Source organism: Epinephelus lanceolatus, chromosome 12, assembly GCF_041903045.1.
Source record: "Epinephelus lanceolatus isolate andai-2023 chromosome 12, ASM4190304v1, whole genome shotgun sequence".
Lineage (NCBI taxonomy): Eukaryota > Metazoa > Chordata > Actinopteri > Perciformes > Serranidae > Epinephelus > Epinephelus lanceolatus.
In genome coordinates this window covers 15197072-15206157 of record NC_135745.1, presented here as the reverse complement: position 1 = coordinate 15206157, position 9086 = coordinate 15197072, and the positions used below count along the sequence as shown (strand labels likewise).

Below are 9086 nucleotides of genomic sequence, written 5' to 3'. Positions count from 1 at the left end.
TGAGCTTAACAGGCTTCTGATGCCCACTGTAAATCTCCAAATGAACTGTTGGCAGTTCAGTTGCATTATGGGTAATGTAGGCGCCAGGTTTTGGGCAGGTATGAAGAATGCATGAAATAATATGATCAATATCTCACAGTGAAGACTTTTCATATCAGTCCATCCCCAAACTGCATTATCTTATATTGGTAATTTTAAGTGATCATAAATGTAAACACAATTTATTATCATCATGATTTTATATTATTATACACTGCACAACTCAACAAGTTTCAAGAATAGGCTATGCAAACTAAAGAACTAAAGCTTAAAAGGAGAAAAAATAATACCAGCTTAAGAAACATACCAACACTGCCCTTTATTTTGCCGTGCTTCTCTTTGGTGATTGGGGATCATTTCATAAAGGACAGCTATAAAAGATAATGAGAAAGAGAATTTTGCTTAAAGTTTTATGTATTCCTCATGCACATGTACACAAATCCATTGAGATTGATAAAGGCTCATGCATATAAGCTTACAGAAGACATTCACACACAAACTGAGCGTATGCCATCACACACGCACACAGACAGTCACGCTCTCTCCTGACTTTAAGATCAGCAGGAAGGCCTGTAAACACAACACTGTTTTTTTTTATCAGCTGTATGTGTGTGTGTGTGTGTGTATATGTGTGTGTGTGTGTGTGTGTGTGTGTGTGTGTTTGTGTCTGTGTTTGAAAGGTCTGGAAATAATTAAGATAAGGGCTTGAGGGGACGGTGAAGGGGGAGGGAGGGGGAGGCTGACAGACATGCATCTCCAGGCTATATTTAGCTGAGTGAGGTATTCAGAGGCAGGACAATTCCCCTGTTGCTGCAGAGGTTTTTTTCCCCCCTGTGCGTAACTTAAAACTGTACCTGAGATTTTCAATACATTTGCTACAAAACTAAATGTAAAAAACAGATTATACAGAGAATCAGGGAACAGGAAAACTCCTCGCTGCCTCTTGGCTCTGATGATATCAGACCATCAGAGAGCAGCGGTGTTTAAACCTTTGTTCTGCACTGCATTCATGTTGTTGCAAGTAGTAGTAATGGCAGAGGTAGCAATACATGATCACTGTTGTAGAAGATGTAACGACACTGATATTGATAGTTGTGGTGACAGTTGAAGCAGTAGAAATATTATCAGTCGTAGCATTAATAACAGGACCATAATACTAAAAATAGTAATTATTAGTATAATCAGCAATAGTGTTGTAGTACTGGTGGCAGTATTGACAATAGGAGCTGTGAAAACATGCAGCAGTGTTAATTTCACTGACGAAAACTGTGACAAAAATTATTGTCAGCAACCTTTCATGATGAAAAATTAGATGATGAAGAGCTCAAGATAGATCTTGATGATAAAAACTATGACAAAATGTGTGTTTCATTTCCGTTGACAAGATGAGACGGGATGAATAAGTTAGTTGTGGACTATCGGACATTAAAAGCCCAGAAGGACCGTGCTTGCAATTAAATGTAAATGCCGCATAAGCAACAGGCAGGCAAACTCTCAGCGTCAGCTGATGGTGCAAGTTGTGAGCTGCGATTCAGCAGTAGATAATCAGCCATGTGCGTCTGACTGTTGACAGTGGAGCTGTTGAATGGATTTGTGGAGTTTGTTAGTTGCTGGGATGATTGTTAGCAGTTAGCTCCACTTGTTAGCAGCTGAATGGCAGCATAGCAAGCAGCCACTGGCTGCTGGTCTTCACATGTGTTTCCTGCAGGACTCCGCTCAGATCTGGACTGTCTCTGGGAAGGTTTATGGGTTGATTACTGTTCGACAGGCAGGTAGGGGGCTCAGAGTTTTCGTAGAATAAAACTAGACTTAATCTATGAAGGATAACAATGACTAAAATATAACTAAAATAATAAGCATTTCGTCTCAAGACTAAGATTAAATCAAAAATAGCTGCCAAAATCAACACAGGCATGCAGCAATAATCATAATATTAGTACTAATACTAGTCATGGTGACCGTTAATAATTACAATCTTAGTCAGAGCAGTACAAACTTTACTACTAGCAGTATTATTCACAATGTAGCCATAACAGTTGACAATACACACAGGGAAATGTGCCAGTAGTAGAAGAAAAAAAAATGGTGGTACTACAGTGGTTCTCCCCGTGTCAGCGTGGGTTTCCTCCCACAGCTCAAAGACATGCACATCAGGTTAATTGGTGACTCTAAATTGTCGACCTGTCCAGGGTGTACCCGCCTCTCACCCACTGTCAGCTGGGATAGGCTTCAGCATCCCCATGACCCCTAACAGGATAAGTGGTCACGGGAAATGAATGAGTATTAATAGCACTGATAGTTGTCATATTAGTAGACTTGTAGAATTAGTTTAAAATAACAACAGTTGGAATAACCTCATGTCCCAAATATTCAGTTAAGTGGATACTGTATTGTATACTGGTACCAGTGTTTATGTACTTATACTCTAAAGCAGAGTTATGTTTGACATTTAACATACACAAATGAATACTGTTTTGTGTATACGGCCACATATGGCCTGTGGGTTTTATTCTGAATATCAGTCTACATTTGTCTGTCTTGAAACGGTTTCCCAGTAAATTACCTCTAATGGACAGACACTTATTATAATACTTTCTTAATTACTGGCTTTACTCAGGGGGCATGATATTCTCATTTCCAATTAAAAAACACAATATTGAACAGTGCCAATGTTGCTGCTGCGCAGCTGTCAGCCCCTGGGAGTCTATTCTCCCACACGTTCAATCCTTAGACAAGACTCTGGAAGCCTGAAGCTGCTTCACTGAATATCGACAGCACCACTGTAAAATGTTTAGTTTTATCCCATGTCAGTCATCGACTGAAACAGTGAATAAAAAGTTTAGTTGCTGAATTTCCAGTCTATTCATCCTCCAAGTGGTTCGCTGCAGGCGTCTTATATTCACTCCCGAGTCTACCTTGTACTAACACTCTTTTTGATATACCTCTACATGCTGATGTGTTTTGAATCAAATTGCAGGTAATGTAATGCAGCACTGCCATTAAATATTGTGCTCAGCAAAGCAGGTCTGTGTCGGTTTTGAGGAGAGGATCAACATTACGGTGCGCCCCGAGGCATCGTAACCAGCACATCGTATAAAGACAGACGACTCCACCTCAGCAGCATTAAAACTGAGGGAGAGGATTGAATTAAAGAAACAGAAAGGCAGAGGAGGAGATGGAGGGAGAAGAGACAGAGGATGGGAACGACAAGTTGCACTTACATTCGGGGCAGAGAGAAACTGAGATAAAAGAATTTTAGAGGTAAAACTTTTAGACAATCTGCTGCTCCAGGCCCATATCCATGTGCAGCACACATTTAGTTTGATGTTTGGTGAGTGTTTTACAGACAGTAGTTTCCGTTTCACTAAGTCTACAATATGAAGATCGATTTACATAGACTTAATTTCTGTTCAAAGAGAGCTTTTGACATTAAAATCAATTTTCAGGCAAGTTTCAAGTATCCATATGTTTTTAATCTGTGAGCTGACTGACATTAATGCCACAAACCAAAACAAATATCCCTCAGTCTCTGTAATATGAATGGGTTAAACCACCAAACCATGCAAAATCAACAATAATTTTGCATGTTTTGTCAATTTTACACATTTTTCAAGTGTTTTGTTGTGTTTTGACTTTTTAGTCAAGCTGTAGGCTTTTAGGTTTCAGCCAAAGGTAAAAATCAATGTTAATCATTTATTTTTTGTTGTGCTTTAACATGCTTAAATAATTCCCAGTATTAAATGTTAATATTTGGTAACACTTCATAAGTCAGCCCGCGTTTTAGAGTGTACCTCTCGCCCACTTACATGTACTTTCCTGGGAGTTAGAGCATAATTCCTCCCAGTCACTTACCACATACTTTCCCAGGAGTTAGAGTATCCCTCGCGGTCACTTAGCACATACTTTCTTGGGAGTTAGAGTATAACTCCTCCCGGTCACTTACCACATACTTCCCCGGGAGTTAGAGTATCCCTCGCGGTCACTTACTGTACTACATACTTTCCGGGAGTTAGAGTATCCCTCGCGGTCACTTAGCACATACTTTCCCAGGAGTTTCCCGAAACTTATGGTTTAATTTCCTCATATGAATCTGTATGAAGTGCAATAAAAACAAATGCTTTTGCCCTTTGCTCATGGCAGTTGATTCAGTCACTTTTATGTAGCCTATGTGTCATCAGGCAATTTCACCCACACTCCAGGGTTTTAACATTTATGTTTTGTTTACATTTCATTGAATGAGTTTGAATATGAATATGTCAAGAAATGGGTCTATATTCTGAGAATTGCCTAATTAACGGGCAGGCTGGAGTACAAAGCAAACTTACCTCTCTCAAGTGCACATCTGTGGAAGTCTTGTAGTGCCATCCAAGGACGAAACACAAACAATACAGTCATGTAATAATATAGCCTACATATATCTTAAAATACACAATAATGAGTCATGAAAAGTTATAAAATGTTTTTATTATTTAATTACACAGAAACCACATGGTAGGTGCTGTTCTCACATCTGCAGCGTACTTTCACCAAAACCTACAGGGAAACTAGCCAGTACTTTCCACCTAAGTAAATACTAACAAAAGAGACCGGGCTGGATTATGAAGTTTGCACTGTTTGCCTGTCCTTAGTCTGAAAGTACTAGGTAATTTCCCCAAAATTTACAGGGAAACTAGCCAGTACTTTCCACCTAAGTATATATTAACAAAAGAGACCGGGCTGGATTATGAAGTTTGCACTGTTTGCCTGTCCTTAGTCTGAAAGTACTAGGTAATTTCCCCAAAACTTACAGGGAAACTAGCCAGTACTTTCCACCTAAGTAAATACTAACAAAAGAGACTGGGCTGGATTATGAAGTTTGCACTGTTTGCCTGTCCTTAGTCTGAAAGTACTAGGTAATTTCCCCAAAACTTACAGGGAAACTAGGTAGGGAAGCACCGAATATTCGGTAACCGAATATATTCGGCCAAATATTGCAAAAAAACACACATTCGGTATTCGGTGGAATAAGTTAAAAGCAAGGCCAAATAATAGCGGCGTGTTGTGATAACGCAATCAAACAGCGTGCCATGACGGGCGGAGTGAAATGTCAGCAGTGTGGCGATCCGTCCGTCACTGCACTCGCATTTTCGACTAAAAATAGTTTTGAGCGAGCAAAATAGGCTTAAATCATTCAGCACGCTATGCGAGCAGCCTACAGATTTCAACCAGCAGCAGAAACAAAAGGCGAATCCCATCGGTTGTGGGTTGAACAGGGGTCACAGACACAGACAGTAATGTATTCCTGTCAAATAGGGCGGCCATCGGCTTACCGGCGACGGGAAGCCGGCTCCAATAATATCCTCTTCTTGGCATCATGACTGCCCAAAAGCACCTGAACAGCCGAGCCAGCCGAACACAGGTATGTGATGTGTCAGAGGAGAAATGAGCCGTTTACGGCCCACAAACCTCACCGCACTTTAGGGACTGTTCTTTACTTTTGAAGGGACTTGTCAGGGGAGGAGGGTGGCTGGTTGATTCTTATTTTATTTATTTATTTTATTTTGATCCCCCCTATGTTAATCACTTATTGATGCTGTTTTTGAAGTATGAATAAGTCAGTAAGTAATTTATTCCATTGAAATATCATTGATGTATTATAGAAAAGTGATTTATCTTTTTATAAATGACAAAAGGCACATCTGCCTCATTTTCGCTGTGGTATCGTGATACTACTTAGAACCATGATATTTTCATTGGTATCGTACAGTGGGTCCCAATATTGGTACCCTGACAACACTAATCTGGAGGGGGTTCATCTGCAAAAACTAATGAAAAACTAAACAACAATATTCGGTATTCATTACTTGGTATTCAGCCAAGCGTTTAATATTATTCAGCTTCGGCTTCGGCCACAAATTTTCATTTCGGTGCATCCCTAAAACTAGGCAGTACTTTCCACCTAAGTATATACTAACAAAAGAGACCGGGCTGGATTATGAAGTTTGCACTGTTTGCCCATCCTTAGTCTGTAGCTTGGCACTCAGATGTTAACCCTTTAAAAACAGTTAGTTCAATGCTTCACAAGGTAACAATATTACCAGAAAATAATACAAAGACGAATCAAAGTGTCCCTGACAAAAAATAACAGAGTTCCACTGGTTGTCTTATTCAAGTTCAGTTTTGTTCCTTCTGTTATAAACTGTTCAGTTTAGTTTTAATCCTTTATTATGACAAATGCACTTTTTAAGTCACAAGTCAAGCGGAAAAGGTCGTCGTGATAGTATTACCACACAGTGTGACGCTCAAGTGATGGAGATAGAAGAATGGATGGGCTCCCGTGGATAATAGGTGATCTTGATCCAACTCCTTGGGTCAAGGCAGAGATCAGGTTCATGGGTGGCTCGCCATCTCTCTTGTCAGGTAGAATCTCAAATCCACATGTAATTTTCCATAGGGTCTCAGAAACCTCACCTGTGTAGAAAAAGGGCTATTACTATTTTGCATCATCAACTTCAATTGTTTTATGGCCATAATCAATATCACATAAATACATCACAGTAACACAAAGTGAGCAGATGAATAACTTTTAACTGTACAGTTTTTCTCAGCATGGAATACTTTATCCTGTCTTTATATTTCACATCATGAATTATTAGCCTTTTAATCCATAACTTGTGATTATTAAGCTTATTAATCAATTACAAATACTACGTATTTCCTTTTGAAATACAAAGTTAATGGTTTTAACCATTTGTTTAACATTTTTCAACTTAACTATGAATAACAAAATCATGTATGCTATTAACACATATTTCAAAACTGTGGGCTACACCAGTATACACACTGTGTTACGCTTCACTATTCATCGTTAATAACATCCATAACCAACTGTAACGGTGCAAATGTATACAGTACACTACTAACACAAATACAAACAGCAACGACCTCGACGAAAAAAACAACTAGCACTTTACAGTTACGAGTAAGTCGCAACGCCAAGTTAGTGTGGTATAGAGGGAAGCACACACTTTACACGGCGGCGGGCGCCGATATCATCTGCAGCAGGAGCTAACATCGCTAGGTGTGTTAGCATTAACTCACCAAGCCGTTGATAAATGCGGTAAAACTCCCATCGCACAGGTCCTCGGTTCCTCCCTCACGTCTCCTGTGAGTATCTAGGAGTGTTAGCTTTGTGTTTACATCAACATTTCTCACCATAGACATTGTGTAATTTCACTCGTTTCTCTTTGTCGTCTGCTCATGTCATTCCTGGGCCTATGAGTACAAGCTCCTCGCTGAGAGGTGGGACTTTCTACCTTTAACCAATGGGAAGTGTGCACCTCCCTGTTTGACCAATGACAGATGGTCTAAGCAGAGTGACTGTGATTGACACCTTGTTTGATCAATAAGACTATGCCAGAGCGATGTAGTTAGATTGACAGGTAAAAACAAACAAACAAACAAACATTCAAGCAACTTGAAGACAACTGAGGGATGATATGGGAATATTGTATGAAATAAACTCTACGCACAGAGAAAGTATACTGCACTTTCTATTCAAACTCATTCAATGAAATGTAAACAAAACATAAATATTAAAACCCTGGAGTGTGGGTGAAATTGTCTGATGACACATAGGCTACATAAAAGTGACTGAATCAACTGCCATGAGCAAAGGGCAAAAGCATTTGTTTTTATTGCACTTCATACATATACAGATTCATATGAGGAAATTAAACCATAAGTTTCGGGAAATGACATAAGTGACGAGTTATACTCTCCTGGGAAAGTATGTGCTAAGTGATCGCGAGGGATACTCTAACTCCCGGGGAAGTATGTGGTTAGTGTGCTAAGTGACCGCGTCGTTATACACTAACTCCCTGGAAAGTATGTGGTAAGTGACCGGGAAGAATTATACGCTAACTCCTGGGAAAGTGGGCAAGAGGTACACTCTAAAACGCGGGCTGACTTATGAAGTGTTACCCAGTATTTTTATACTATTACTAAAAATTCATTTTTTAAATTAACTTGAAGAGTCAAATGAGTAAAATTGGGACTTAGCTTGGAAATATTTTATTTTAGATGTACTTGAAATATTTTTTTTTGGCAGTACACTCTAAAAAGTTTCATGGGGTAAGTGGATAACACTTAAAATAAATGTTTCCAGCATAAAAAATATGTTTGTTACGTTAATGTGTTTGAGTTAGTTAAAAACTGATTTGAAGAACATTTTTGAGTAGGATGGAATTAAGGTAAATAAATTGTAATATCTTGGATAAAACAATTTGACCACTAAATATCGCCACAACTTTTGGATAAATATTAAGTTGGTTCAACTTAATTAAGCCTTTTTTTGAGGTTAAAGTAAGTCATGTTGGTTGGACTAAACTAATTGAGTTTGTCAAATTATAAAAGACTCATAGGATTGACCTAGTAATGCAAGATTTGAAACTACTTAAAAAGATGCATGCAAATTGTTACCTAAACTTTTTTTAGTTGAACCAGTAGATTATTTTTTTAGAGAGTAAGTTGCAATTTTACATCTTGTCTGATATGACCTGAGAATGAGGAAAACAATTAATAAAAAAACTACTGAAAAGGAGGTGATTTCCGATTCCTAGTAGAAAGTTTGCAGCCACACACTCACCTGGGAGCTGCAGAAAACTGAGAATGGTTCACATCAAGACATCAGCCAACATCCTGGGGAATACACGGCAGGAAACATGAAACCCACCCCTTCCTGTCCAACACTCAGTGTGTGTGTGTGTGTGTGTGTGAGTGAGAAAGAGAGAGAGAGAGAGAGAGAGAGAGAGAGAGAGATCATATCGTGTCACGTTCACATGGCTGTGTGTGTGACTACATGTAACTGCTGATAAAGACTGTTCTTGTACATGCCACCAAATTACATAAACCAGTCAAGCTTTACTGTTTTCCCACACTGATTTCACGTGAGCACGTTCAGCTCATCAGTGTGAGCTGACACAGTCCCACAGGTGATACAAAATGTACACATTCAACCTGCCATGTGACCACTAAATCAAGTTTTCTTAATCACTGCTCGTCATGGT

General features: G+C 39.1%; 1 long non-coding RNA gene across 1 annotated transcript; it reads right to left on the bottom strand.

The window, feature by feature from the left end:
* Nucleotides 1-4484: 4484 nt before the first annotated feature.
* Nucleotides 4485-7325, bottom strand: LOC144465077 (uncharacterized). The gene is made up of 2 exons (XR_013492426.1): nucleotides 7120-7325; nucleotides 4485-6489 (listed from the first exon to the last, which is right to left on the bottom strand). It is a non-coding gene; the product is annotated as an uncharacterized LOC144465077 (long non-coding RNA).
* Nucleotides 7326-9086: the final 1761 nt, after the last annotated feature.